We start from the raw sequence: 8,384 nt of genomic DNA on the forward strand, positions 1-8,384 counted from the left end.
TTCCAGTGCATTATTTTTATTATCTTCATTGGAGGTGGAAAAAAAAATAGATCCCTACTTGTAGTAACAAAACAATGTTGGAAACTGTCATTAAATCAAGACAAGTGAAAAACAGATCTGTTCCCAGACTCACAGGATTATAAATTTAGGAAGTACACACACACAAAAATAAAAATTAATTATACTCAATAAGATACATTAAATATGTACAGCTTTTTGTATGTCAATTACACCTAGGTAAGTTTTAAAAAAAGTATGATCCAACCCATACCACCAAATAATAAAGAAAAAATGAGTAATTCGAAAGACAAATCACACATTTCAGTTTACTCCTACTTTGAGTTAAGAACACTAACAATAATTTGCATGCAGTGAATACGATTCCCTAAATACAACAGATGAATTATTTTCTATACATATTTATTTATGGAGAATTGGTTAATAAACACGTTTTAAGTTCAATATATTATGTATTTCTGAGTGGGGAAGCAATCTTAAACATTTTAAACACCAGAAATATACAAAATTTTAAGTGAAATAATACAAAGTGCCTTGTGTTTTGATTCTGTAGTCACACCATAAAAATCTCAGATTAAGAGAACTCTGAAAAACATTGTTTTGAATATTAAGAATCATGTTTTGGGGGAGGGAGAGAACAGCCTTTCTTTGCCTTAAAATACTTTTTATGAAATTGCAATTGGAATGAAGCAGCTCCTAAAGTCGTCAGTGTCCAGAGGAGGAAAATTTGAGCACAGGAGCAAACTACTGTTTTACTCAACTCCTTCCAATGCTCAGCTGAAGAAGTTCTCACTTAAAAGACCTGCTGAAAGCAGGCACAGTGGCTCATGTGCATAATCCCAGCATTTTGGGTGGCTGAGGTGGTTGGATCACTCGAGGCCAGGAGTTTGAAACCAGCCAGGCCAACAAGGTGAAACCCCATCTCTACTAAAAATAAAGAAACAGCTGGGTATGGCAGCAGGCGCCTGTAACCCCAGCTACCAGGGAGGCTGAGGCAGGAGAATCACTTGAGCCTAGGAGGCGGAGTTTGCACCGAACTGAGATCGCCACTGCACACCAGCTTGGACAACAGAGCGCGATACTGTCTCAAAAAATAAATAAAACAAAACAGAACAAAATAAAACAGCTGCTAAAGTATTTTCTATTTTAGAAAGGTAGTATGAATGAGTTTTTCTACATATTAACTACAATTTATGGTAATTTGTGAAATGTTTTTCCGTTTTTAAATGCAAGAGTCAGGCCAGGCGTGGTGGCTCATGCCTATAATCCCAGCACTTTGGGAGGCCGAGGTGGGTGGATCACGAGGTCAAGAGATCGAGACCATCCTGGTCAACAAGGTGAAACCCCGTCTCTACTAAAAATACAAAAATTAGCTGGGCATGGTGGTGTGCGCCAGTAGTCCCAGCTACTCGGGAGGCTGAGGCAGGAGAATTGCTTGAAACCAGGAGGCGGAGGTTGCGGTGAGCCAAGATCCTGCCATTGCACTCCAGTCTGGGTAACAACAGCGAAACTCCGTCTCAAAAATAAATAAATAAATAAATGCAAGAGTCTATCCTATCTCTACTCACAAAGCAACAGGCACTGCTAGGGGTCTTAGGCTAAGATCTGCCACCCCAGCAATCTGCATGGCCCATAAGCAGGTGCGGAGAGGACCAAGTTCACCTGTCAGCAGCACCACGGAATCCGACTCTCCAGCCTTTCTGCCATGAATTACCATAGATACGGCCTTTTTCCTGATAGTCTATTCCAATTGGAGGCTTTTTATTAAGACCTTGTTCCTGTGAACACATTTGGGGCACAACATATTGTCTTCAAGGTGCGGGGGCAGAAAACTGGAGGCAGGAAGCAGGATGAGGGCACTCACTCACTCTCCCTTCTTGCTTTTCCAGAACCCAGGCTTGACCAGCATGAAACTGCAGGTGCATCCAATCATCTGTGTCTGCAGGGAGACTTTTCCCATGGACCACACACCACCTGACACCACTGGCTTCTTGTGGAGATTCCACTGCCTCTGGCGTCCTTGCCCTGGCTGAAATTCTTGCCCAGGAGACCAGCACAACCTCTGGGGCAGAAGTTGTCACCACAACTGTATTAACTCCCTCAAGGAGAGCAGTGGGCCCTTCCAGAGCAGGCAGCCCCTCCGCAGGGGGAAGGGCCACTTGAGGAGGCTGTGTCCCAGAACTCTGCAGGCACGCTTTCCCTTTTTCCACCTTTAATTTATTTTGCAATGACTTCCAATTTTGGCCTCTTTTGCTGTGCTAGGGAAATCCTTTTGGTTTGGGTAAGCAAAGGCACACAGGCACTTATCTGCATCCAGTTTCTGGCCTCTGGTGCTCAGCTTTAATTGCTGACACCAGGCCCGCACGATGTCCTGGTGAATCAGATTAACGGGTGGCAGTTTAGAGGGAAAGGGAGGGATTGGTATCTTCTTCTGAGGTCTGGGGTTATCACAGCCTGCCTTCTTCTTAGGGCAGAGCACTTTTTCACCTTTAACAGATACTTTTCCTTTGGTTCCCCCCTTTGCTGATGTTCCCAGCAAAGCAGTCATGTTTGGTTGATTAGAAGCCTGCTGATCCTCTTCCCTCACCTTCTCTGTGGAGGTCCACTCCTTGCCTTTTACCTTCTCTATATTCAGACAGGAAGCGAAACTTAGCTGGATGCTTCCAAAATGGCCCATTCTTTTTTTTTGAAACAGAGTTTTGCTCTTGCTGCCCAGGCTGGAGTACAGTAACGTGATATCGGCTCGCCACAATCTCCTCCCAGGTTCAACCAATTCTCCTATCTCAGCCTCCGGAGTAGCTGAGATTACAGGCATGTGCCACCACACCCGGCTAATTTTCTATTTTTAGTAGAGACAGGGTTTCTCTATGTTGGTCAGCCTAGTCTCGAACTCCTGATCTCAGATGATCCACCTGCCATGGCCTCCTGAAGCGCTGGAATTACCAGCCTCACTCTATATTCTTACCATATCATATTTACCTGCTGTTTTCAACCTTGATATCTCTACTGGCTTTCCTCCTCAACATATGGATATAATAACCTTTTAAAAAGATAAGATGAAAATATGCATACATAAAAAACAAATAAACAAAAGCTGTACTGTAGGTTCTTCTCTAGATATTCTTATTTTAATTTTCCCCATAGTCAAGAGTAATCTACATGTGCTGACTATATGTCCTCACCTCTCATTTGTTTTTCTTCACTCATTTTTAATTGTATTCTAAGCTATGTTAGAGTTGGGAAATTACTACTGGAATTTATTTATTTACTTATTTATTTAGATGGAGTCTTGCTCTGTTGCCCAGGCTGGAGCACAGTGGCACAATCCTGGCTCACTGAGGCCTCTGCCTCCCGGGTTCAAGTGATTCTCCTGCCTCAGCCTCCTGAGTAGCTATAATTAAAGGCATGCGCCACCACACCTGGCTAATTTTTGGATTTTTAGTAGAGACAGGGTTTCACCATTGTTGGTCAGCTGGTCTTGAACTCCTGACCTTGTGATCTGCCTGCCTCGGCCTCCCAAAGTGCTGGGATTACAGGCGTGAGTCACCATGCCAGGCCTGGGCTATATTTAAAAAGCAACATAATCTGATTTGCATTTCTGCAAGACCACTTGTGGCTATACTGTAACAAATGAAAGGAAGTAAAACTGATGGGAGACTTAAATTAAGAAGCTTCACTAGTATAGTAGCAATGGAAATGAGAAGTGGATGGATTTGAGACCCGTTAGAGGATATAAAGGATAAGGAAAATGGAGAAATAAAGGAACACGTGTGAACCTCTAGCTGAACAATGGATTTTTATGTCATTGTAGAAATAGTAAACCTCCAGCCTGAGCAATGTGGCAAAATGCTGTCTCTACAAAAAATACAAAAAATTAGCTAGGCATGGTAGTGCACACCTGTAGTCCCAGCTACTCAGGAGGCTGAGGTGGAAGGATCACCTGAGCCCTTGGAGGTCGAGGCTGCAATGAGCCATGATGATGACACTGCACTCCAGCCTAGGTGATACAGTGAGACCCAGCCTTGGAGAAAAAAGAAAAAGAAAAAGAAAAAATTTGAAAGCTGACCTGACCACAAAGAGAAAACATTTCTGCATGGCAAAATCTACAAATGGAAAACCAAAGTCAAATGATAAACAGGCAGGGACGGGGAATGTATCCAACTCATTTCATAAAGAGCTAATTTCCAAAATACATGAAAACTTCCTAAAAATCAATATTAAAAGCTTAATATCTGGCCAGGCATAGTGGCTCACACCTGTAATGCCAGCGCTTTGAGAGACCGAGGCAGGAGGACTACTCGATACTAAGAATTCAAAAAACCAGCCTGGAAAACACAGCAAGACCCCATCTCCACAAAAAAATACATAAATTAACTGGGCGTGGTAACATTCACCTGTAGTCCTAACTACCTGGAGGTTGAGGCAGGAGGATCAACTGAGTCTAGTCTGAGATTACAGTGGGCTATGATCTTATCATTGCACTCTAGCCCGAGTGACAGAGCAAGACCCTGTCTCTAAAAAAAAAAATTAACAAAATAATAATAAAAAGAACAAAATAATAAAACTTAAAAGTTTAATATCCAACAGAAAAATGGAAAAAACATATGAATAAATACTTCAAAACAACAATGTTCTTAAACATATAAAAGATGTTCAACCCCATTCATAATTTTTAGAAAGTGAAAAATAATACTGAGATAGCATATTACACCTACTTGGATGACAAGCATTAAAATAAAGGGTGCATTGGCTCATACCTGTAATCCCAGCACTTTTGAGAGGCTGAGGTGGGCGGATCATGAGGTCAGGAGTTTGAGACCAGCCTGGCAAATATGGTGAAACCCTGTCTCTACTAAAAATAAAAAAATTAGCTGGGCATGGTGGCATGCACCTGTAGTCCTAGATACTTGGGAGACTGAAGCAGAAGAATCACTTGAACCCAGGAGGCGGAGGTTGCAGTGAGCCAAAATTGCGCTACTGTACTCCAGCCTGGGCGACACAGTGAGAATCCATCTCAAAAAAAAAAAAAAAATAGCTGGGCTTGGTGGTGGGTGCCTGTAATCCCAGCTACTTGAAAGGCTGAGGCAGGAGAATTGCTTGAACCCCGGATGCAGAGTTTGCAGTGAGCCAAGATCACACCACTGCACTCAGGTCTGGGTGACAAGAGCAAAACTCTGTCTCCAAAAACAAAAAACAAAAGTGGTAACTGACTAGTTGTGGTGGCTCACGCCTGTAATCCAAGTACTTTAGGAGACTGAGGCAGGCAGATCACCTGAGGTCAACAGTTCAAGACCAGTCTGGACAACATGGTGAAACCCCCTCTCTACTAAAAATACAAGAAACAATTAGCCGGGTGTGGTGATGCATGCCTGTAATCTCAGCTACTTGGGAGGCTGAGACAGGCAAATCATTTGAACCCTGGAGACAGAGGTTGCAGTGAGCCCAGATCTTGCCACTACACTTCAGCCTGGGTTACAGAGAGATACTCTACCTGAAAAAAAAAAATAACCAACTGAAGTGAGGGAGGGAAAACAGGCACTCTACTGCATTGCTGGTGAGACTGACAAACGGTATGACCAGTACGGACGGCAATTTGTCACCATCTACAAAAATTACAAATGTATATACTCTTTGACACAGCGATTACACTTTTGGGAATTTATCCTACAGTTATATTTGCAAACTTGCAAAATGACAAGATATACAAGCATATTTACTGCAGCACTGTCTGTGATAGCTAAGGTAATCATAAAACATATACTACCCAAATTGGAACACTGTTGGAAGAGAAAGAGGACACTATGAATATTTAAACTGGGGCTGAGTGCAGTGGCTCATGCCTATAATCCCAGCACTTTGAGAGGCCGAGGTGGGTGGATCACTTGAAGTCAGGAGTTTGAGACCAGCCTAGTCAACACGGTGAAACTCTGTCTCTACTAAATACAAAAGTCAGCTGGCCATGGTGGCTCATGCCTGTAGTCCCAGCTACCCTGGAGGCTGAGGCAGAATTGCTTGAACCCAGGAGGCGGACATTGGAGGGAGACGAGATGACACTACTGCACTCCAGCCTAGGCAACAGAGCAAGACTCTGTCTCAAATAAATAAATAAATAATCTGGGACAACTGGCATGAACTGAGACTGTCCCACACAAACAAGGAAATATGGTAATTCTAGTAATAACAACAAATATTCACCAATACGGTATTTGTTAAATAATGATAATACATCCAGACAATAGAATACTATGAAGGCATAAAAGGAAGCGCATTATGTGCTGATTTGGAAAGTTCTCCAAGAGGTATAATAAAGTGTTTTTGTTTGTTTGTTTTTGAGATGGAGTCTCGCTCTGTCACCCAGATTGGAGGGCAGTGGTGCGATCTTGGCTCACTGCAACCTACTGGGGAGGCTGAGGCAGGAGAATTGCTTGAACCCAGGAGGCGGAGGTTGCAGTGAGCAGAGATCATGCCACTGTACTCCAGTCTGGGTAACAACAGCAAAACTCTGCCTCAGGGGAAAAAAAAAGTTAATTTAACCTAGTCTTTTAGAGAATGGTTTTGTTTGGGCTGGGCACGGTGGCTCACACCTGTAATCCCAGCACTTTGGGAGGCCGAGGTGGGCAGATCACAAGGTCAAGAGATCAAGACCATGGTGAAAACCCGTCTTTAAAAAAAAAAAAAAAAAGAGAGAGAATGGCTTCGTTTGTTCACTATATAGTAATATAAGATTCTGACATCTTTCATATTCTTTAAGTTAAAGAAAAACAAGTATCAAAATACTACCTCTTTACCAATAACTTGGAGAAGAAGGGAAAAAAGAAAATTCTATCAATCAAACCCTGAAGGTATGTTCTTTTTGCTATGTCAGCAAAGGCTTTCAACTTCCTTCAAATTATCTGTCACCTAGACTTTTCTAAATCCTTTTTAGGATTTCTCCCAAAATCTACATTCTTTTAGCATATTTTGATGATTAAGACTTGCTATAATCTACTTTAATGGCTATTGGAGAACCCAGATTATAGAAGATATTATTTGGCAAAACAAGAGTGTGTGATATTTTTTTAATAGGCTTACGTTTATATTTTTTCAATTCTATACATTTTGGTTTTGTTATTGCTAAACCAAAGAAGAATTAGGAAAGCACACTGGAATAGATCATAGATAAATTTTTTTTTTTTTTTTTTTTTTTTTAAAGACAGGGGTTTCACCATGTTGGTCAGGCTGGTCTTGAACTCCCGATATCAGATGATCCACCCGCCTTGGCCTCCAAAGTGCTTGGATTACAGGCGTGAGCCACCACGCCCGGCCAGATAAGCTTTTATTAAATTTCATTTACTCCGTGAAAGCCTAGCATCAACTTAAAACATGCAGCCCCTATCTACATCCTCAGCTTCATTGGTCCACATTCTGTGTTTTTTGTTTGTTTTTAGAGACGAAGTCTAGCTCTGTCGCCCAGGCTGGAGTGCAGTGGTGCAATCTTGGCTCATTGCAACCTCTGCCTCCCGGGTTCAAGTGATTCTTCTGCCTCAGCCTCCAGAATAGCTGGGACTACAGTACAGGCATGCACCACCACGCTTGATTAATTTATGTGTTTTTCAGAGTTGGGGTTTCACCGTATTGGCCAGCCTGGTCTCGAACTCCTGACTTTGTGATCCACCCACCTCAGCCTCCCAAAGTGTTGGAATTACAGACATGAGCCACTATGCCTGGCCTTTTTTTTTTTTTTTTTTGAGACGGAGTTTCGCTCTTGTTTACCCAGGCTGGAGTGCAATGGCGCGATCTCCGCTCATCGCAACCTCCGCCTCCTGGGTTCAGGCAATTCTCCTGCCTCAGCCTCCTGTGTAGCTGGGATTACAGGCACGCGCCACAGTGCCCAGCTAATTTTTTGTATTTTTAGTAGAGACGGGGTTTCACCATGCTGACCAGTATGGTCTCGATCTCTTGACCTCGTGATCCACCCGCCTCGGCCTCCCAAAGTGCTGGGATTACAGGCGTGAGCTACCGCGCCCGGCCCATTTTTTTTTTTTTTTTTTTTTGAGTTTTTTGAGATGGAGTCTCACTCTGTTGCCCAGGCAGACATTCTGCTTCCTGCATTCAAGCGATTCTCCTACCTCTTCCTACTGAGTAGGGATTACAGTGCGTCACCACGACTTGCTAATTTTTGTAGAGAAAGGGTTTCACCATGTTGATCAGGCTGGTCTCAAACTCCTGACCTCATGATCTGCCCACCTTGGCCTCCCAAAGTGCTGGAATTACAGGCGTGAGCCACTGTGCCCAGCTGGTCCACATTCTCATACTCACGTTTCATTCCAACCAAACTAGAGGTAGAGTCCCTCAAATGTTCTTCTCAGGCTATGTTTATTCTTGCA

General features: G+C 43.0%; 1 pseudogene; it reads right to left on the reverse strand.

The window, feature by feature from the left end:
- Positions 1-1,608: 1,608 nt before the first annotated feature.
- LOC144577603 (developmental pluripotency-associated protein 4 pseudogene) lies at positions 1,609-2,961 on the reverse strand (annotated as a pseudogene).
- Positions 2,962-8,384: the final 5,423 nt, after the last annotated feature.

The sequence above is a fragment of the Callithrix jacchus genome, chromosome 9, assembly GCF_049354715.1.
Source record: "Callithrix jacchus isolate 240 chromosome 9, calJac240_pri, whole genome shotgun sequence".
Taxonomy (NCBI): Eukaryota; Metazoa; Chordata; class Mammalia; order Primates; family Cebidae; genus Callithrix; species Callithrix jacchus.